The sequence below is a fragment of the Budorcas taxicolor genome, chromosome 2 (assembly GCF_023091745.1).
Source record: "Budorcas taxicolor isolate Tak-1 chromosome 2, Takin1.1, whole genome shotgun sequence".
NCBI lineage: Eukaryota > Metazoa > Chordata > Mammalia > Artiodactyla > Bovidae > Budorcas > Budorcas taxicolor.
Window position 1 is genome coordinate 150,636,620 of NC_068911.1, and position 22,807 is coordinate 150,659,426.

General features: G+C 55.2%; 1 protein-coding gene across 3 annotated transcripts in view; it reads right to left on the minus strand.

The window, feature by feature from the left end:
- Positions 1–22,807, minus strand: part of TNS1 (tensin 1) — a 214,268-nt gene that overhangs the window by 127,753 nt on the left and 63,708 nt on the right. Inside the window, exon 1 of one of the 3 annotated variants that reach the window (XM_052655196.1) lies at positions 17,703–17,855. The exons of the other annotated variants lie outside the window; for them this stretch is intronic. The gene's annotated coding sequence lies outside the window, so the exon portion shown is untranslated. Of the gene's footprint in view, positions 1–17,702; positions 17,856–22,807 lie in introns of those variants that run through there. 3 annotated transcript variants of the gene reach the window in all.

Sequence of the window (22,807 nt, forward strand, 5' to 3'; positions counted from 1 at the left end):
ACACTTGGGTTGCTTCCAGAGAAGTTCTTGCTGACACCTACTGCACATGCCTCCCCCAACAACTCCAGGCACCCGCCTCGAATGACACCCTCCCTTCTTCACGATCCCCCTGAAGTAGGTCCTTAGCATCCCCATCTTACAGGAGCTCAGGCAGTGAGATCCAAGATGGCACATCTATCGAGTAACAGTGTCAGGACTGATACCAGGTCGGCCTGCCTGCAATACCTGCCTTCCCAGCAAGCCACACTGTCCCCATGGCCAGATGAGGCCCGTGCTGTGGCAGAGGACCCGGGGCTGTAAGAGCACAGAGAAAGCCAGCGGGGAGTGAGGGGTTGCCATGCATACTCCATGGAAGAGGGCACACCCGAGCCAGGCCTCAAGAACACATTGCTTTTGTTTGTCTACTGTGCAGCTCCCCCTCTGCGCCCCAGAAGGGCAGGAAGCACACGGGTCATTTTCATCAAGAAGCTCTGGGGCTCTGCTCAGAACCTGGAGCTTATGAGGTCCATAGGCAGGTTTTGAAGGTGGTGATGGGGAAAGGGCATTTCAGGAGTAAATAACCACACAAACAAGGCATGGAGGTGGGAACGCTTTCCACATCAAAAGAATCCCCTTCGGCTGGGACACAGGATGGGTGAAGGAAAAGATGGCATTGAAAGGCATGTAGAAGGAGATGAGGGAAGCAGACTGGCCCAAAAGTCTCCCTCCGGGCTGGATGATGGGAGACTCTGAACTCCCTCCGGGCTGGATGACGGGAGACTCTGAACACCCAGCAGAAGAGTTAAAGCTTTCAGCTGCCAGCACTGGGAAGCCACTGAAGATGCCCGAGTAGGAGAGGGACCGGGGGAGGTGAAGCATGTGGAGCTTAATGCAAGCAGGAGATGTTCGGTAACACTAAGAATAATGAGGGGAGGGGGAAAGACGGGGAGGAGCCCGGAAGTCTAGAGACAAGGGACCATCGCATTGCAGGTCTCCTGCATTGCAGGCAGGTTCTTTACCAGCTGAGCCACAGGGGAAGCCAAAGAATACTGGAGTGGGTAGCCTTTCCCCTTCTGCAAGAGATTTTCCCACCCTAGGGATCAAACCCAGATCTTCAGCATTGCAAGCAGATTCTTTACCAGCTGAGTCACAAGGGAAGCCCAAGAATACTGGAGTGGGTAGCCTATCCCTTCTCCAGTGGATCTCCCTGACCCAGGAATCAAACCGGGGTCTCCTGCATTGCAGGCAGATTCTTTACCAACTAAGCTATCAGGGAAGCCCTAAGGGGCCATCAGGTACCTGAACGTCTATGGGCCCCCATCCCCACCTCATGTTAACAGATTCCTCCTCCAGACTCTACTGCTCTCCCCGACCCAGAGCATGGAGGGCACCGCCACCTTCCTGCCCTCCAGAGCCAGGGATCCCGCCCTCAGCTCTGCCTGCTGCTCATCCTCTGGTCCCCACTCAAGGAAACTGTGGTGGCCAGGAATCAGCCATCCTCTTAGACTCGGTCACTGAGGTGACACCAGGGAGTCAAGAATAATGCAGACGATGGTCCCAGAGGGACCCAGCCCGCGTGCCCTGTGTCTGAGTACACAGTCAGATGACCTCTGCGAGTGGGGAGCCCAGCATCTCCAAGTTCACATTACGAATCCCCACTGGGCTCTATAAAGCCCCAGCCAGCCCCTGCCAGCCAGACCAAAGCAGGCTGGGAGCCCCCGCCAACTGGACCAGGGCTTGGCTTGGGAACCGGGTGAGGGGTGAGTGTGGATGCTCACAGTCAGACAGCTACACAGTGCCCAGCCATGGGGGTGGGGGACGGGGACTGGGCAAGTACAAGGCCCGAGGGTGAAGAGGGCAGCACCCCAGGACAGCTCGAAGACACTGGCTCCCAGACTGAGCCTCAAGCCTCAAGCTCTGGGCAGGGGGATTCCCGAGAAGGAGGGTCCCCTGCCCTGGCTCCATTTCCTCCCCAGGCCTGGGCCTCCCCTCCAGGCCACCCATCCTCACCAGAGCTTGCTCTCAACCTGCTCTGCTGTTTCCTTCCCTTATATAGAGTTCTGCTCACGACCGGGAAAGGAACTGCGTCAAGTTCCTGGAGGCAAGAAGGGGCCTGTTCCCAGGGACACCTCGAGCTGAGGTGCAGGGGGCCATGCCCCTTCAGGGCCAGGAGTCAGCCGGGGGCAGGGAGGGGGCCTGACCCTTTCCCCAAGCCCAGCAGTCTCCAACTGAGAATTCAAGCAGACAAGACACAGGGGCGACCCAGAGGGCCGACTCCAGTCACTGGCCCCAGAGTTCCAGGCCCATCCCTTCCCCAAATCCTCCTGGACCAGGCTCCTCTTGGACCACTGACCCAGTCATTCCCCCTGCCAGCTCCAGCAGCTCCCCTGAACCCCAACCTTCACTCTTATCCCGGGAGCCTCTTTTCAGGCCCCGCTCACTGGCCGCCCCAGCCCCTGCCGTCCTCCAAGTCCTGCTGCACGCTCAAGAAGGGCGCCCCAGACAGGGAAGTTTCTAGCCACACCCCACACAGCAGCCCTGACCTGCACAGCCCAACCCCATACAAGGGGAGGGCCGGGTGTGCCAGACCCTCTTGAGCCTGCTGGAATGTGATATTTCAGAGCAGACACTTCCCCAGAAGGTCGTGGCAGCAGCAAAGCAGGTGAGGTGGGTCTAGCACTGAGCTCCAGCAGGCCCTGGCCTCTGCAACCAGTCCTGTTCAGAGCCTGTCCGGAGGATGGCGTAAGATAGCACCCAGATCTCTGGATGCCTAGCTGGCGGCAGAACATCTTCTCTGACGATCTGCCTCCCCTGGGACCCAAGCCGGGACACCAGGGGCCCAACTCAGGGGCCACACTGGCCCACACCCAACATCAGTGACCTTGGGAGGGCTGAGTTGCATACCGGGCCAGACTTCTCATGAGCAAACCCTTGTGAGCAAGAAAGTCAGAGAAGCTGAGTTCAACAGGCAGGTACCAAGCGTCTCCTACGTGCCAGGTCCTGGGAGCACAAGAGGGGAGCCAGGGGTCCAGGGGAGGCCTGGCAATGACAAGGGTGGGGCTTGTGGGGGCACGGGGAAGTACCAGCAGGGGCAAGAGGGCAGAGCTGGGCCCAGGACTTGACACCGGTCAGCGTCCTGGGTTCACAGCCCTGTCCCCTTTCTGCCTCCTCCCGGCTCCCTCACTGCCATTGACGACCACCCCACTCCCCGACCATCTAAGGCTGTTAAGCCAAAAATCTGAAGGTCAGGTGGACTCTTCCTACACCCCCCTCCCCGCCAAGCCTGGCCAATTCCTCCACCAGAGTATCCTTCCAAGCCACTCCCTCACCCCTGGTCTCTTTAAATCATGGAGATTCTTACAACAGCCTCCTGACATCCGCCTCCTTGCCCTCAGCCCAGCTCCACGGGATAAAGTCCAGATGCCCTAATATGGTCCTCACAGCCCTTCGGGACCTGGCTGTGTCTCTCTTTCCAGGCCCATTTCTCACCTCCCCGCCTCGAAGCCCTTGCTCCAGCCAGAGAATACCACTTTCAAGTTTGTTTGTTTTTCCCATATGGTACACTGTGAGGTAGGGGTTATCAGCCCATTTTACAGAAGGGGAAACAGGCTCCGAGAGGTCACATCCTTAGCCTGCAGTAGGTAATGGAACCCGAGTTCCAACCTGGTAGCACCCCATGACTTGGCTCTGCTCAGGACCACGGCACTTTGCCCAAATCAGGGGCCACAGGTAGAGTTCCATGAGGGGCATGGCTTCTAAGGCAGGTGGGCTGGGAAGATGTCTGAGTCAAGAGGAGCGTGGAGGCAGAACAGGACACCAAAATGAAAGGAGACTCTGAGCTGGGGTTCCAAGCAGAGTAGGGAGATTACTGAGAACATTCCAAGGGGATGTAAGAAGCCTGAGGAGAAACCAGCCACCACTGAGGGGCCCAGCCTGAAGCACTCAGAGGACGAAGGGCCTCTGTTATGTAAGTGGAGGCACTCAACAGGGAGTCTGACAGGCAGACTCCAAGGTCACCTTCTCCTAAGATCTAAAGAGCAGGGAAAACTCCAGCTCTTCTTTCCCATCCGGAGAACACACATTTGTCCTGCAGCAGGGGGCTGGAGGACATGGCCTCCAGCACAGAAAACATTGCTTCTAGGAAGTTCCTAGAAGAATCTGGTGAAGGAAAGGACTGTGGTCTGTGGTCAAGGTTCTAGTGGAACCGGGGACAGGGAGGAGGTGATGGGCACACAAGCAAGGCACTCCTTCAACAACAGTAACAGGGGCCCTCGGTGCCACGTTCCCAACTTCAGAGCCACAGAGGAATAAGGGTGGCCCGACCCGGGAGAGGAACTTGTGGCCCAGTGGAGGAGACAGGCATGTAAACAGAGAATTATAAACGAGCCCAAAACTGCTATAATGGAGGTATAAGAGGGATATCATTTCACTGGGATTCAAGTCCATCTGGTTTTCCAGAAATTACACCCAGAGGGAGACTGCCCACCCTGCCCCCTTATTCCCCATGAGGGTTTCTGTCCCTGATGAAAACTTAAAGGATCAGAGTCTTTGACCCTAAGCTGTGCTAAAACAGTGAGGAAAGAAGGATGCGTGGGAGAAAAAAAAACATGTATTAATAAGAGCAAGGGGGAAACCCAAGAAGCCAGAGGGGTCAGGACCTGCCAAGGAGCATGAAAGGGGCCCCAGCAGAGGAGGCTGGGGCAGGGGTAGAGGAGAGGTTGGGCTGAACCAGGCCCCAAACTGAGAATTCCAAGGCTGGGGCCACCCTCAAACCTGCACAGACAAGAGAGGTTCCCTGTGCCTTCCTAAACTCAGCCATAGTCAGCTCTCAGGACAACAGCTTGCAGGCTTCAGTCCCTTCACATCTTCAGGAGGCTTTGCAAACCACAGGTGTACATGGCTCTGTTTCCTAATCTCAAAGATATCACTGACTGTCTGGGGTAGCATCAACTGGACAATAGTTTTTGAGGAGGGAAGGCTACCCAAAAATGTACACTTTCAATCATAAGATGCATTCCAAGTTCAAAAGCATTAAACAGAATGTAGGAGGGGAAAAAAGACATCTCAGATTTGAAGAAATGGCCCAAAACTTTTTTGGTACTTCAGGCTTCTCACGCTGCCTGCATCACTGCTCAATGCTGCTGCTGGTCAGGAAGGCTTACCTCCTTCTTTAAAGATTTAAGCCTTGCCGAAAGAAAAGCAAACACGAGAAAATTCTGTATTCTCCAAGCCCATCTGTAGCCTTGCATTCCCTAAGCCACTAAAAGTCATTTTGTCTCATCACTTGACACCAAACTGCTCTGAACCTAACACAAATGTGGTAACTGGAAGTGGGTTCAATTCTAAAAGATCAGAACACCTTCTGCTTGTGGGTCCTCATTTCTAAACTCCTGAACACACTGAGGGGCATGAGTTTACAACCAAAAGATAAGAGGTAAGACAGAAAAGTCCTGGAATGGGTTAGTGGAGTGGAAGTCACTCAGTCGTGTCTGACTCTTTGCGACCCCATGGACTATACAACCCGTGGAATTCTCCAGGCCAGAATACTGGAGTGGGTAGCCATTCCCTTCTCCAGGGGATCTTCCCAACCCAGGGATCAAACCCAGATCTCCCACATTGCAGGCAGATTCTTTACCAGCTGAGCCTCAAGGGAAGCCAAAAGGACACTTATTCACCTCATGGTACAGAAACAGAAAACTTGAAGATTCGTCCCAAAAGAGCCACTGACTTCCACATGCAGCCCCTGCTCAAGGGTGAGTATTGTCTGAGTACCGTCAAGACAGCAGTGGCTTTGTAAGATGCACACAGCCTACGAATGACAGGTGATTCTTGCACCAAACCCGCAGCTGCCTCCAAGGAGCCCGAGGGTTAGGCCTGGGCTCAAATATTCATCTGCCACAGACTGGCTGCTGACCTAAACTGGGGATAAGGAGACCTACTTTGCAGAGTGCTTGCATGCACTCATGCTAAGTCTCTTCAGTCATGTCCGACTCTGTGCAATACTATGGACTATAGCCCGCCAGGCTCCTCTGTCCACAGGATTCTCCAGGCAAGAATATTGGAGTGGATTGCCATGCCCTCCTCCAGCGGGATCTTCCCAACCTAGGGATTGAACCCGTGTTTCTTACATCTCCTGCGCAGGCAGCCAGGTTCTTTACCACTGGTTGGGAGGACAAAATAAAGTTGACTGAGATGACGCAAGTAAAAACGCCTGGAACACAGCACACGCTTGGAAAACATTAGACCCTTTCCATTTGAGCCGGACGCAGTTCCTGCGCCTCTCCATGCCTCAGCGCCTTCATTTAAAGGTGAGCAAATTGTACGGGGCAAACCATGTGCATTTGGTGTGTTGCAACTCATGTAATCCTCTCTTGAACCCTGTGACGTAGGTTCTGTTCATAGGCCCACTTTATAGCGATCAAAACTGAGGAACAATAACAGAATAAGAGGAATCTACCTTAAGTCAGAGCTCGGAGCAGTATAACACAATGCAAAAGATTACCATCAAAACAATTCAACTTTTTCCTTTGGCACTTCCGACTCTTACATGGCCTAAGCTTCAATTATCTGAAAATTCACTCATGTAGAAAACTCCTGGGCCACAGATGGCAGCAGCAGGAGGAGCCCGTCTGATGGTTCCGCACAATTAGTGCATGTCAAGGGCTGGTGTTTTGGAGCCCCATCTGCTCCGATGGACTGCTCCAGGGGCCCCAGGGGCAGGAGGTCCCCAGGGCAGGGCAGCCCAGCTCCCGCAGCTCCTTTAAATCCATCTGTGGCCCAGTCACAGGAAGCCCCTTCCCGATCCCAATTAGCCAGCAGCAGAGACTTGAAGCCAGGCCAGCACTGAAGGCCAGCGGAGGCCTGGCTGTCACCAGCATTGTTCGGGCTCCATCTGACGCATATCCACTCCCGGCCTCCCCTCAGCGTTTCCTTGTTCCCCGGGAGGCCCTTCAAGATGTACGCATCCGCATCCAAAACCAGGTCTGAAGGGAAGAGTGGGTGGAGAGAGGGGCAGGGGCAGCGGAAGACCCGGCTCTATCTGGCTGGGAAAACACAGGCAGGTTTTCAATACACAGGAGAGAGAGTCCACATCAGATAGAGGCTCCGGGGACCCAGAGACACTGCACAGAGCTCAGATGCCCGGAGGCACACACAACGCACCCACATGTCACAGGACCACTGCCAGGCCCAGATGCAGAGTCACTCCCTGGTGCCCCCTCCTTGCCCCACCCCAAGCAGAGCCTCACAGACAGGAACACACCCCCTGGCAGGGGCAGTCTGCACGGCCCTGAGCTCAGCTGACTTCAGGAAGCCAGAAGGGGAAATGACCCACGTGGGCAGACAGTGGGGAGGGGCGAGCATGAACTGGCAGAGGTGGGAAGCGTGAGGTGCCCACAGGAGCCTGCCCACCCACTGAGGCTGGACAAGTGACACATTCCCCTCGGACTCACCCGGACCATCTGAGCCCTGGGCCTCCTTCCACTACAGCAGCTGGGGTGGGGGGGCAGGGTAGGGCACACTGATGGAAGCTGGATACGAGATGGCAGAAACAGGACGGCATACGTACGAACGATGAGGCAGATCCAACCAGAAGATAAGCATCCTGAGAATGATGGGATGAAGACAGACGTGGAAGAAGGAATTTTGGAGGTAGAGGTGGTAAGGAGGAGCAAAACAAAGTTCAGGGCTTATGGGACAACTGCTTTATCTGAATACCTACCGGGTACCTTTTACTTCAGACACAGTATCACATTTAACCCTTTCAGCAATATACACAAAAAGCAACACTCCATTCTTCCATATGTGACCACTGAAACTCAACTAGAAAACTTAATTGCCCATGACTACTCACTTCTTAACAGTAGAGCTGGCACTCAAACGCAGGCCAGCCAGAATAAGCAATCTATACTCCTTCAGGAGATAAAGTCACCAGGGTGATTTAAAGACAAAACAGGGCAGCTATGGGGTCAAGGCAGGGTGGAGGTATAGGTGGTGGGAGGGGCTAGTACAGAAAAACACGAGAGAGGCAAAGGGGCAGGGGATGCAGGCCTACAGCTGCTAAGCTCCAGGAGACGAGGGACTCCAGGCTCCTAAGGAGGGCAGGGGCTGTGGAGCTCAGGCTGCGGTGACTCAGTGGCTGGGCCTCCAGAGAGCATTTCCGGAGCCCTGGACAGCTCTGTACAGTCTAACAGCCACCTGCCCGACAGACACTCAGCCATTACTCACAACTGTTACTCACTCTTCTCTGTATGCCCTCCGCTAAGCGCATCACTTACTCCCACTGTCCCCTAAGCATGACCAGGGGGGAGCTGGCAGATCTGCCTAGTTCCCTCTCTTACTCCACCAGCTCTCATCCTGCCAGCGCATCCCCACCTAAAAGAGTGGGACAGAGACCCAGAAGCTCTGGCCCCTCAACTCAAGACAGCTGTTGCCCTCTGCTCTGTTCCAAGAAATGGAGCTGAGGAGTGGTCACTGGGCAAAGAATCTTCCAATGCCAGGGCTGGAAGGGACCTCCCCAGAATCTCAGCAGGCTTCTCAGGAGATGCCTAAAGACACTCCAGGGCCCGCACCTCTGTGCCAGACAGCTCTTCCCAGAGCCCCAAGAGCAAGGACCTTTCTGCTCAGAAAGAGCCATGGACTTGCAGAATTTCAACACCGATTAGAAATCAAGAACTCTAGCTCCACCCTCTCCTCTCATAAATGAGCAAACTGAAGCCCAGAGAGGGGAAGCGATTTTCCCAAGGTCACACAGTGCCAAAGAGGGACTAGAAACAGGCCACCTGAATCCCCCTGCCATCAGTCCCTCCAGCTAACCCTTCTCCTGCCCCAACTCAGGGCAGGGCCCTGAAGTTTACCCTCACTCGCTCCTGTTGCAAAGCAGCTGCTCCTCCCACCAGACTGCTCCTCCACACCAAAGGAACTGCAGCCAGACAGTAGTTCATGCAGTGCAATCACTTTCTAACAGGGAAGGGGCATCAGAAACAGGCTGCCCAGGAAGCAGGGAGACTGGACCACAAGCCTTCCAAAGGCCCTGAAGCTAAAAAAAGGTCAGGACCTCTGGCAAGAGATGATGGAAAGAATTCCTCGGGTCTCAGCTGGGGACTAGGGAGAGTCCTGGCCTCCTCTCTGCTCACCTCTCCTCCCCCACCCCTCGCCCGGCTCGCCCCTGCTCTCCCAGGACTCCAGCCGGGAATCCAGGCCTGGCTGCTGCCTCCGCTCCCACGCTCTGCTCAGCTCAGCTGGCCAGAGCACAAGCAGCGCCCTGTGTGGCATCGCAAGCAGCTCACAAGGCACCAAGGATTCTTCAAAGTCTCCATCTATCTCTTGCGCTCCCCTCACCTCCCTCTGGGTGGCTCCTCTCATCGCTGCCAAGAAGCCCCTGCCCCACTCCCTCCCTCTGCACCAAAAGTGGTAATAACAAAAACAGTAATAATAACCACAGGTCCCCCACTCCAGTATTCTTGCCCAGAGAATCTCATGGACAGAGGAGCCTACAGTCTATAGGGACACACGGAGTTGGACACGACTGAAGCAACTTAGCATGCACACATGCAGTATGTCCACAGGACACAGATCTTTCTGGTGCCCACATTTCACATTTAAGTAAACTGAAGCCCTGGCAGGTTAGATAAGTGGCCGGCAGTCACACAGCCTGCAGGAGGGGGTTTCAGGATTCAAACCCAGACAGTGCAGCTGCACGGTATGCGGTCTTGGCCTCCATGCCACTCCGCCCTAGGGACAGGACCTCACTTCAGGAAGCTAAACCTCCTGAAATCCCTGCTCCCTCATCCGCACAGTCGCTGAGCACCCAGCCTCTGTGACACAACCTTCCTCTTAGCTCTGGACAGGCAGCCCATGTCCAGACACTTAACCGGCCCACTGACGATCAGATGGGACACCACTGCCTCCACCCTGACCAGGGGACGCCCTTGTTCATGTGTGAGCACCTACTGGGTAAATAACACCCTCTAAAGGAGTCTCTCTCGTATAACTCTTCAGAAATGGGAGCTGCCAACAGTCTACCCTCACTCCCGCCTGCTGCAGTCTGTCCATCCGTTCGTGTGTGAAGCCATGCCCAGGCTCTCTTCTGGCCTGAAAGATCGCCCAGGAAGATCTCAGTGCCTCCCCAGCCTTCTGACCCCAGAAAGGAAGACAGCACGTGGGAAAGAAGCCCAGAGGTGTGAAGTTATTCGTGGGAGGGTTTCCCAGCCCGGGGACCCCAGGAGGCTGGCCTTGGGACCTGTCCCCAGTCTCCCTGGCCCAGTCTGGCCCTCTCAACTGCCCAAATCACCATCTCTTTGTGTTTCTTCTCTGACAAAGCCCTCTGCCACTTCCCTCTCCTAGTAAACCCCCCACAGTTGAGCCCCAAGCAACACCTCGAGACTCCCCCAAAGTCAGCCTTCCCCACACAAACCACTTTCTGTGGGCTTGGCCTGTGCCGGGCACTGAGCTTCACAAGCAGGCACTGAGCTTCACAAGCGGGCACTTCACAAGTACGATCTCATTTCATTCCCACCACAACTCTATGAGATTGCATGTTAACCCCATTTTACAGATGCAGACACTGAGGCTCAGCCCAAGGTCAGGCAGCCAGTAAGCAGCAGAGTTAGGAGGGACACTGAAGCCTAACTCTGACACACGGCTGGAGCCATTTCATCCATCATTACAGCATGCCCCTGTGCCTTTGTGCAGGCCTCCCCTCATGCCCAAAGAAGGCTTTGTCCCTTTTCCTTCCTGCAGAACTCCTTCTCAACCTTCAAAACCCACCTCAAACAGCACCTCTTCTCCAAAATTTTCTCCATTCTATCAGCTCATGTGCACTCCTTCCTGCTTGATACACCCTCTGCATGCTGCAGAGACCCTCCAGCGACTCTCCTTTGCTTCCTACTAGAGCATGTCTCCCTGGCCTTTCCAGCCCCGCACATATCCCTGGCACCCTGCCTGGTAAAGGTCTGACACCCAGAAAGCTTTAAGTGTGCCCAGCTGCACTCAGCCATTGCCCCACCGCCTTGGCAGCGAGTCCAGGGCACTGCCCGGGCCCAAGGAGCCAACCCCCAACCCCACGCAGGCCTCTAGCGCCCCCTAGTCACAGCCACCACCCCAGTCCATGTCTCTCCTGACTGGGGGCTGCTCCCCATGCTTCCCCCTTCCTGGCCTGGCGGCCCCTCTCTGCTCTACCAGCTCGGCTGTTTCTGGGAGTCTCAGCCGGTGATTAGGGCCCTAATCAGCAGGACTTCCTGCCAGTGACTGCCAGAGGTGGGGGCAGGGGTGGGGGTTGGGGGAGGGAAGCAAGGTCAATCCAAGGTGAAGTTCAAAGCCTGGGACCAGGGGAGGCTTCTGAAGGGACATGGACTCACAGACTCCTCCAGCCCAGCATCTCTCCCGCCCTCTTTCCTACAGATGAGGACACCAGGCCCAGCAAGGGAAGGGACTGCTCCCAAGTGCAGGAAGAGGTAGGTGCCTTGCTCTCCCACCACCCTCAGCCACAGGGATCCCAAGGCAGGAACCCTCCCTTACATGTCCCTTGAAGCCCTCTGCCTGCCCCTGGGCAGCCCCACCCCAGCATCAAGCCCCATGCTGAACCCACAGGCTGCTCCCCATAAAGGGTCGTCTGAGCCCAAGTGCTCAGATCTGATTGAGGTCAAAGGTCAAAGGCAAGCCCCTCCTCTAGATGAGCAATGGCCTAGAAATGGGACAGAAATTAGCAGGGGCTAAGACGGGGAAGACAGATAGGGCTGAGCTGAACTCAGGAACCCTCCCCAGCTGTCATCATCATCAGCCCAAGCCTATTCTTTCCTCAAAAAAAAAAAAAACTGCTTAATGCCTTTTACAGCTGCAACTGGGCGGGCCAGGGGTCCGGATACAGAGCTCACACCCCCCGACCTGGAGCAACCTCAGCCTCCCTGGGTGGGAACCAGGACTAGGTGGAGGGTGTATGTGGCAGGTCTTGAGGGCTGACCCTGACTAATGAGGAACATCAGGGGCGCAGGAAAGCAGATGATCCCACGAGAGGCCTGAGATGGACAAAGAGCATGACCAGGAGCCTGCAACTGCCACCACGGGGTCAGAGCTACCAGCTTCAAGGCAGACAGGAAGGGCTGGGCATGGCTCTCCCCCACCTCCTACCAACAGGGGACTGAACTAAGGCTACAGCGAGAGGGATGCAGGTTAGACTTCAGAGAGACCTAGAGGGCATGCAACTTGCAGCATTATTGGGGGAATCCCACTTTTAAAATATAGATGCTACCCCTATGTATGTAGCCCATGGTCAAGGGGAGCCTGCCTGGAGGCCAGGCCACATCCTTGCTGAGCCTGGGAGTCTCTGATTCGGTGACTCTCATCAACAAATGGGATGGGAGCCAAGAAGGGAAAACTGGGCTGGTTTATAATAACGCATCTTGTTTACAGTGATGGCAGCTTTCTCAGAGTCCTCCATAAACACAGCAGAGAAAGCCTGGAGAGGCTCCCTTATCTCCCACCTCCCCTCAGTCACACAGAGAGTTAGGCAGGGAAAGGAAATCTCTTCTCTAGGCTCTGAGGCTAGGACCCCTCGAGGGAAAACAATGCCACTATCTCCTCTACTCTCTGGGCCCATAACCCTCCCTGTGTTAGGGCTGGAACAGCCACAACAGGCGAGAAAAGAGCCAACCCAGAGTTGGGCACCTAGAATAACACCACCACTACCACCAATAATAATAATAATCACTAATACTTATTGAGCACTTACTATGTGCTGGGCACTGTTCAAAGTGTTTTCAAGAAACTAACTCATCTGATCCTCACAAACAAACCATGGAACAGAAAGTCTCATTAAAACTGGCAAGGGCATTATACTAAGTGAAATAAATCAGACAGGGAAAGACAAATACTGTATGATGTCACTTATATGTGGAATCTAAAAAATGCAATGACCTCGTGAATAGAACAAAAAAAGGAGCAGACTCACAGATACAGCGAAGAAACTAGTGGTTACCCGTGTGTGTTTGGGGTGGGGGGGCGCGGGGGGCAGGCAGGGGGGGCTAGAGAATAAGTGCAGGGAAGTGGGAGTTACAAGCTATTGGGTGTAAGGTAGGCTACAAGGATGTATTGTACAACATGGGAAATAGCCAATATTTTGTAATAACTGTACATGGAGTGTGACCTTTAAAAATTATATTAAAGAATCAACTTAAAATGTTTTAAGCTATCTAAAACTGTCCCCTGAGCCCATTAGTCCATCGGTTCAAGTTAAGCAGCATTCTGCCAGGTAGAACAAGCATCACCAGGGAGGCGAAAGGCACAGGCTTGCCCTCAAGGAGCTTGTAATCCAGCGAGAAGATAGGTGAGCACAGAGGAAGCCTGCAAGGGCTAGGAAACTGGGGGACCCCCATATTCTCTGCTGGAGAATGCCTAGGAAGTTTCCAGGGGATCTGACCTGGGACTGGGGCCCTTCCCCACAGTGGCAGATGGACAGGATTTGCCCCTCCTCTAGCACCTTGTGCCTCACCAGCTCCCTGGGACTCCACCCCCCTGGGCCAGTCCCTGTCTGCCTCCAAAAACACCCAGGCCCAAGCTACAGGCTTCCAGCCCTAAAAAGGCAGGGATTAGAGCGACCAGATAAACCCTGGAGGAGGCAGCGCCAGGGACTGGCTCGGGCCCACCTACCACCCCCACCCCACCCAAGCTCCCACTCCACGGAGACCAACCACCCTCCCGGAGGGAAATCGAAGTGTCGAAGAGAAGGAAGATGGCCAGGGTCACCAACCTGGGTGAGAGAGCTGGCCAGGGACCCAGCTGCGCCTTCTGAAGGCCTCCACCAGCCCCCCAACCCATCCCATGGGAAAGAGTTTCAGGTGACTGGAGATTAGGAAGGAGGCGAGGGCACGGGTGACCGTGCATAATGGAGGGACACCTGGGGGGTGGCACAACCGCAAGGCTGGCAGCCCTGCCACCCCCACTACCCTCGTTCCAGCTCACTGGTACCCACACCTCTGCAAGCCTAATAGCTTTGAAAGCTAATACCAGGGCCATAGGGGTTGGGGGACAGTACACGGGAAGTCCCCCCAGTCTCCCCAAACCACTCTCTCCCTCCCGCAGCACCGCACTCATTTCTGATTTGCTTTTTTCTGGGTCTAGTAACTGGGAGGGCTTTCCTCTGCCCCGCTTCAGCACTATCCCTCAACTGGGCCTGTTTCCCTTTCTGGAGTGAAAGAGACTAGGGCCCCCAGAAATAAGCCAAGAAGCCAGAGCGGCTGCACCTGAAACCCTTTGCCAGCCACCCCAGCTCCAAGCCTGACATCTCCAGCCCCTCACCTCCTGCCCCTCCCATTGGTCTTTATCAGACCAGAGGAAGATGGGTCCTAATTAAGCAGCCTCATCAGGTCCCGAGGTGCTGAAGTCAGACATTAGCAAGGATTTCATCCTCTGTCAAAGCCAGGACCCTCCTCCTTCAGTCTCCCACTAAGGAGAAAGAGGCTTCCCAGGTGGCTCAGGGATAAAGAATTCACCTGCCAATGCAGGAAACACCGGTTCAGTCCCTGGGTTGGGAAGATACCCTGGAGAAGGAAACGGCAACCCACTCCAATATTCTTGCCTGGGAAATTTCACAGACAGAGAAGCCTGGTGGACTACAGTCATGGGGTCAAAAAGAGTCAGACGGGACTGAGCATGCGTGCAGGCACTAAGGAGAAAGGGGCTCACCAGCCATCCAGAGAGAAGGGGCTGCAGAGAGAGGCAGGTTGGGACACCCAGCATGGGTCCAGAGCCCAGCCCAGAAGCCCACTTTGACACTCCATCAGGGGAAGCCCAAGGTTCCCAGGGTTTGGTGCTCAGAAATCTTGAGCCCCACCCCCACCCCATCTCACCTCTCTGTTCTCAAGGAACTCCCTCCCCCTGCCACCCCCAACCTTGGAAAACAGGTCTGGAGAGGCTGGTGTGGGGGGAGCAGGTGGCCGGCTCCTCCCACACCCCAGAGAGGCCCTAGAACAACTCTCTTGGCTTGCACCTCCAGCTGTTAGTTACACAAACCACTTCTAGCTGCCCCTACAACCCCAAACCAGTATTATTTTACAAATTCAGAAACTGAGGCTCAGAGAAGTACAACCCCTGTGTTTTTCGCAAGATCTTGGCTCCACTGCCTACCAGCTCCAGGCAGGCTGGGGAGGCCCCTTTTTCCAGTAGGGGACAAACTGGGCAGGAGCTCAAGCTACCCACACTAGCACACTTCTCTGCCCCTCCACTGCCCCCAGTTAGCATCTCAGAGCAGGCAGTGGGCTCTAACTGCAGAGGGGCAGGGATCCCCTCCATTGCACAACATGTCCTGAGCCCACAGGTCCATTCCAACCGTTGTGGGATTAACCGGCAGGGCAAAGCAAGGAGCAGGACAAGAGGAATAGGAAGAAACTCAGAATCTTTGCAGGAAGCAGCTGGGACAACGTGGTGGGCTGGTGAGCAATGGGTGTGAAGGCAGAGCATCAGGTTCGCTGTTCCCCAAACACTGGCAGGGAGAAGGAGGACCCTGAGAGGTCCTGCCAGTGCCCACGCCCCAGGCCAGAGGCCACTGCCTTCCTGCTCCCTGACCCTGGTGTCAGAGAATTCCCCGACTCCAAGAATCCCAGGACCTCAGTATCCCCAGAGACCTTCAAGGTCATCCCTTCTAACCACATCCCAGCTCAGGAATCTGTTGTCCAGCCTCTGTCCGAACTCCTCCCTGGACGGGAAGCTCACTACCTTACAAGGCAGCCCTTTCTCCCACTGACCTGCTAAGCTTGTTAGGAAAGCCCTACATTAAACAGACCTAAGCTTCCCTCACCAAACAAAAATCCATTCTTCCCCTTTGCTTCCTACTCTTACTTCAATAGAAACAGGACACTGAGAGTTCCCAAACTCCAAAGCGTCAGCCGCAGTCCCTCAGCAATAAAAAGATGGTCACCAAACAGTAACCTCGTCTCTGAACTCCTCTGTTCCCCATATACCCCAGCCCCACTCCAGCCCCCTGTGTTCACAGTTCCAGACATGACAGCTCCCCCGTGGGAGACTCTGAACTGGGGCTTTGGGGGAAGTGAAGTGTGAAGTCTGGGACAAGGGTTTAGGAAGAAGGGCCAGGAGGGTTCAAGGCCAGGGGTCTGGAAGCAGAGGTTGGTTCCCAGGTTGCCTCCTCCGCCACCCAAGACTTCTCAGCTCCAGATCAAAGTCCTGGCTTCAGTCCTACCCGCCTGGCTGAGACCCTCCTAGGCTCTGGCCCACTGTCTCCACTCCTGACCCTCTGCAGGACAGCAGAGTCAAGGCCAACCCTAAGCGGCAACCCCAGCGCTGATCCCACTGACAGCTCTCCCAGTGGGCTCCCCATCCAGAGCCAGGCCCAGGGCCTCGTTCCCCCACCCCTAGGCCAGAGAGATCGGGGCAAAGGATGCCTTATGATGTAGCAAGTTTTGAGGTCCTGGGGGGAAAGCCAAGGTGGGGGAGACTGGAGTAGCCACCCACTGGCAAGGGTGGAAGCAACTTAAGGCCAAGCCTGACCACAATGGTCCCCACCCCACCCAGGCAGCTTCAGGAAGGGGCCCAGCAGAGTCTCAAGGGTGCTCCCTCTCCACTTTCTCGAACCCCTGGCTTGACTGGGCCACAAAGAAGGCACTCTGGGGCTCCCAGAAGAGAAATTCTTGTCCCCTGAAGGCTCTAGAACCCTCATCTCCAGCCACCTCTCTTAGCCTCGCTCCGCAGCCATCTGTCCTGCTCTCGCCAACCCAGCTCCCCTCCTGCCCAGCACGCATTCTGTCCCCTAACCCCATCCCACTCCTCTGGAGGGAGACTGACTTGGGAACACAGTGGGTCACCCCTTGGTCACCACCCTCCCAGTTCCCTGTTCTAAGAGAGTAGCCAACCTAAAAACATCTGGGCAGGCAGTCCCGGCCCTGGTCCTGAAGGAGGGTGGGGAACAGACCCTGAAGTTAGCTCTGTATGAATGCTTGGGCTTGGGAAGGGGTGGCACGCAGGGTCAGGGCCCAGAGAGCGGTGGGGATGGGGTGGGGGTGGGGGTTGAAAGGCACCTGTGTGTGTCTGTTCATTAACCACCTGGATTAGCTATTTCTGCCCAGAGGGGTGAGAAAGGAGTAGGAGCTGCTGGTTGGGAGAGGGAGGCAGGGGACACTCATGCCAGGCTGTGCCCATGGGCAAAGGAGCAGTGACCCATGAGACGTGGGCCTGCCAGACCCTCATTCTCCACCGTGGCCACCCCACCCCTGGCCCAGGAGATGAGATAAGAGAGGAAGAAGAGCCCCAAGACGGGGAAAGCTACCCAGTAACAGCTCCAGCCAGTGGCAGGGGAAGAAATGGAGAGAAAAAGCTGCCTGCCTCTCAGTCCTCTCCCTGACAGAAAGCAGGCAGGGGAAGGGACCCTGGAGACTGAATACCCTGACCTCCCGCCTGCCTCAGTCAGCCAGTCCTCCTCACTAGTCCCTGCTGGCCTCAGTCTCAAGCAGCCACTGACACCAGCAACTTCTCCAGGAAACAAAACTCCTTCTGACTGGCAACCGCGCCCCAGACATCCCTGCCAGAACCAGACACTGACAGCGGCAGGGGACTGACATGATGGCCAGGACGGGCCACTGAGCCCGGAGGCGTGTGACCAGGCGGAACCGACTCCCCGCTCCCCTAATTCGCACCCAGATCGGTGGTCCTGACAGCATCAGGGCCGGTAGCCCGCCGCACACATACACACAAACACACACTGCGGACCCCACGCTCACCTTTCTGGTAGAGGAGTCACTGGGCGGGATGGGTGTCTGGGCTTACAGGACAGGGGCGGTGGGCAGTGATGGGGCCGCAGCTGTGGCTGGCAAGAAGCTGGTTGCCGAGAGGAGGGCGTGAGTGAGCCTTGTGTCCAGGCGGGGAGCGGGCGCAGAGCCACTGCCGGGAGCAACTGAGCGAGGGCGCTGCTCGCCCGGCTCCCTCCCCCAGCGGAGGCGGGCGGGCTACCGGCGCACCGCCTCCTCCTTCCCCCTTCCAAGAGCCGGCCAGCAGTCCGCCCGCAGCCTCCTTTAACCCCTGAAGCACTTGGCCAGGACACTCGCGCCCAGCTCCCCGGCAGGGCGGCTGGGAGTCAGGGCACGTATGCCTGGGGCAAGGGATGCCAAGAAGGGTGGCCTGCCCCCTCCTTCAGCCGCCGGCTCAGCAGTCTCCCTGGGGACCTGCAGGGAGGGGCAGAGGGGTTTCGGGGCCAGAGGTGGGGAAAGGGGGCAAGATGCCAAAAAGTCCAGAAACCCCACCCTCCACTCCCCCATGGAAAAGACACAACAGCAGACAAATGGCCCAAGAGCTACTGGGTGGAGAAGGATAGTTGATGAGACAGTAATAATAATAGCAACTCCCAACTTTTGTAAACCACCCTGTTTTATACTGTTTCCAGCTCATTTTGTGACTGGAGACCTAGAATCTCACTTCTGAACCGGTTTTTGTTTTTTTCTCTGTCAAATGTGGGATAACAACCCTGGCTTTTTCCCTCTGGGCTGAGTTAGGACATTTGTGACTGAATATTCAAAGTGATTTGAATTGAACTCTAGTTAGTGAAATGCATGCTTCAACTCTCTTTGAAAAATATTTTAAAAATAAGATGGATTGATGGAGGGAGAGACAGAAATGTGATAAAGCCAATATAACAAAGTGTCCATTACAGAATCGGGGAGTTTACCATGTTATCCTTTCAGCTTTTCTATATGAAAAAGATTTCTTACAATTAAAAACATTCGGGGAATGAGACTTCCCCAGTGGTCCAGAGGTTAAGACTCTAGGCTTCCACTGCAAGGGGCACGGGTTTGATCCCTGATTGGGGAACTAAGATCCCACATGCCCTGTGGCACAGCCAAAAAAAAAAATGGGGGGGAAATGTGATTTGAAACTTGGAGTACCACACAAATGACAAAAGAAACAGACAGGATTATCCTGAGGGGAAGGGAAAAGTCATTTGCTGCACACCTGTTTGTATGCCCGGCACTTAATGAATATTCTCTCTCACTTAAGTCTTTGAATCTCCCTTGTTATTTTAGCTGAAGAAAGTGACCTCCAAGCCGTTAGCTGACTTGTCCAAGACCACACAGGATGGTGCAGAGCAGGAACTCTGATCCCATGGGCTGGCTCCAAAGCCAAGCGCCCCACCACTCAGCCCCTCCAGAGATTCAAAGGCCCTCCTCTCGGCCATCTGGGCCACCTTCCTGTGAGGTCCTGGGCCAGCAGGCCAGTGACCTGCACCTCGGAGCCTCCTCAGGTTCCCCAGCTATCCAGTGAGTAAGGATGGGAAGGTCTTCGAGATCTTTTCCGGCTCTGATGCTCAGTAGTTTTTTGAATCCAGCCAAACCCTTCCCCAGACTTCAGTTTTCCAAAGAGTAAAGTGATAGGGGAGGCCCGGGAGGAACAAACAGCCTTAGAAAGATTTGGTGCCATCTGGGGCCAGGGTCACAGAGATGGTCACCACACTTCGAATGTCCCCTTCACTGTCACCACCTGTGACAGTGAAGCCCAGGAGAATGGAGGCAGCAGAGAGAGGCACCTTCTGCTAGGGGAGGGCGGAGACAGACGAATCCTTGCGCCCACCCCCTGTCTCCAGAGTGAGATGACCTCATCCCTTCCCAGATGGGATGAGTTTGGCCTCCCAGAGTCCCAAATTTCAGCATCTCGGGACCTACTAGCATTGACGGCAGCCTCAATCTAAGCACATGGGTACTAACCAGAGATGGGAAAGTCCTGGCCCCACAGAACGTGCCTCTGAGACGTTCTAGACGTTCCAGACGTGACTCTGGCTTCAGGCCTCCCCAGGCCTCTGCCCAGCCCTCATTGGCCCCAACTCTGGGGCAAAGCTGTCTCCAAATACCCTGGTCCTGCCTGACCCTCACATCCCCTGCAGACCAGGGGCTGCTCAGGAGTCTGGGCCAGCCCTGGTCAGGGGAGGGAAGGGAGAGGGGTCCATGTCACCCATCGAGGCTCTTCCAGAGGTGGATGGGGGAGTCTGCTTTAAAAGAGGAACCCTCCCCTACTCAGAGAAGTGTCATCCTCCCCCATCGCCTCCTTCCAACCCACATCCACTATCATCCTGCTTGACATCAGATAGTGCCTGGCTCCCCACCACCTACATATCCAGTCCCAGCTCTGCAGCAGGACATTAAGAACCTCTGTGATGCGGTCCTGCCCTTTGAACCTTACCATCACACCATTCAGGGCAGAGTTCAAAAGCCACATCCTCCATGGATCCTTTGCCAATCATTTGGCAGATACTGACCGCTCCTCTGAATACCTGACACTCTTGCTCGTATACTAACGCTGGGACAGACACTTGTTAGGTGCGCTCCTATATCTCCCAATAGTTGAGCAAATGGAGAAGGAAATGGCAACCCACTCCAGTGTTCTTGCCTTGAGAATCCCAGGGCTCTGGTGGGCTGCCGACTACGGGGTCGCACAGAGTCGGACACAACTGAAGTGACTTAGCAGCAGTTGAGCAAAGATTTATTTGTCCTTTTCTTTCTCCTTTCCAACTGTGTCCAGTGCTTAGCACAATGTTGACACCTCCAAGCAAGATTACTAGAGCGTGTTGCCATTTCCTCCTCTAGGGGATCTTCCCCACCCAGAGATGGAACCTGAATCTCTGTGTCTCTTGCATTGGCAGGCAGGTTCTTTTACCACTAGTGCCACTTGGGAAGCCCTTAGTAGATTCTCAACAAATGTGGAATAAATAATGGAATAATGGAGAGATGGATTGGTGATGGATTAAAAATTGAATAAAAAGGCTCTTTTAAACACTTAATTCTGCACAAGGCTGTATCAAGATAAATGTATGTAGATTTTTATTTTCAAAGTTATATGACAGCAGACAGAAAATCTGACTATGCTAAGACATGGGAATCATCAGACTGATACATGGATGCGCCAGGAGCATCCCACCCTCCCCAGGCCTGCAGCAGATGCAGGGGGGCTCTGAGAAGCACCCTCCTCCAGTGGTGCTTGGAGCCCCACCATTATTCTCCCAACCCACCATCATTCCCTCTATCCCAGCCTTCCTGTTCCAGCACCTGGGGTACAGAATCATGAATTCAGCAAGTCTTTAAAAACCACACAGAGAGGAAATCAAGGAACTAGAGGTTTTCAAAGGAGAGCAGCCTTGCCCAAGAGCCAGAACTGCGTTCCCGAAGAAGCCTGCTCAGCCCTTCTCTCCTCACCCAGCTCCTCCTCCTCCTCCGGGCTGGGGAAGACTCCGCAGTCCCAGGGTTTCCCATCTCCCATCCCCCGACCCCTCCCCCCTTCCAGAGCCAGCCCATGCCCCCTTTCCCTGCTCCCTCCTCCCGTCCCATCCCCAAGCACAGTCCCGCACATCTGGTTCCAGTTGTGGTTGGTCCATTCAGGGGCAGGCCTGGGGGGTTCTCATAAAACTGAATAATACCAGTGTTGGAGCCCAGTGCAGCTGGGGGAAGGGAGGGCAGGAGGCCGAAGGGAGTGGGAGGGAAAGAAGCAGCAGCAGGGAGGCAAGGAGACAAGAAGAACCAAGAAAGGAGCAGGGCAGTGCCTGGCATCTAATGAGCGTTCAATGGGTGCTTGTTAGTGGCAGATTAACGCTAGAGACACGGAGGGTAGAAAAGCCAGGAGGAGACAGGGGACAAAGAGTAGGGACCCAGAGGGAGGAAGGAGAGGAGCTGGGGGGCCCCCATGAAGCTACAGAGAGGCCATTGAGAGGGAAAAAGAGGGAAAATGAACGCTCGTGTTGGGGCCAGGTGCTGAGTTAGACACTACCATGCAGAGCGGAGGGGACGGGACAAAAATGGGGCCAGAAGGACACAGAGAGACAGAGAAGAAAGAGCCAGGAGAAGGTCAAGGCCCAAGATTCTCTCAGCCTCTCAGCCCCTGGGAGGTGGTGGGGTGGGAGTGGGGGCTATCGATCCAGAGCTGATCTCACTTGCTCCTTCGTTTCACTCTCATCACTATTTAAAGGCCTACCCTGCACCAAACCTTTCCCTTGTGTTCATCCACACAGACCCCCATCAAAACCTGGGAAGTGACAGTGATTCTTATCCCACAATTAGGGATGGGCTCAGAGCAGCTGAGAAGGAATCTGGATCCAGGTCTTCCAGCTTAAGAAGGCTCCGTCCCCATATAGCACAACCAGGCATTCTGGGTCCCAGTGCTCCCCCTGGAGGGCACCATGTCACTTGAGCCCCCACTCTTGAGAGGCCAGATTCCCAGCCTCTTAAACAGCACTAAGAGGAAACTGTTCTGAGCTGGGCTAAGAGTTAAGAACACCCAGCAGGGAGGGATTGGCTTCTTAAATCTTCCTAGGATGGGGGCAGGGGAGTGGCCTGCAGGGGGAGTTGCTGGAGCCAAACCCTCCAGCACCCTTGGAACCCACTCTCCTCCTCCTTCTCCACCACAGAGAAGACAGGGCCACATGCCCAGACCCCAAAGGGAGAGGCCCTGGGCCTCAGAACACTGCTGTGTCCAACACACAGCTGGCTGGGAGCCAGACCCCAGGGGACTGCCCTAGGCAAGTTTCTCTGTGCATTTGGGTTGCAGCCTCCCGCTTCTGACCACACTACCCCACTGCGGCTGGGGATGAGTTGAGGCTGTCCTCCAGAATGCTTTCACCCCAGGGCCACCCGTGGGACCCCTGTCTAGGGCACCCTCCAAAGCTGACTCCAGGAGCCACACCTTACCCTGTTGCCCCGCAGAGCCCCTTCTCCCTCATTTCTTTCCTGAGCCTGGGCTTCGCAGCTCAGGTCACTGGTTGTTTCCTTTCCTATTCGTCATCCTTAACACTCAGGCCAGACTGAAGCAGGAGAGGGACGCCCCCTCCTCACCGCACTCCCCTATTTGCATC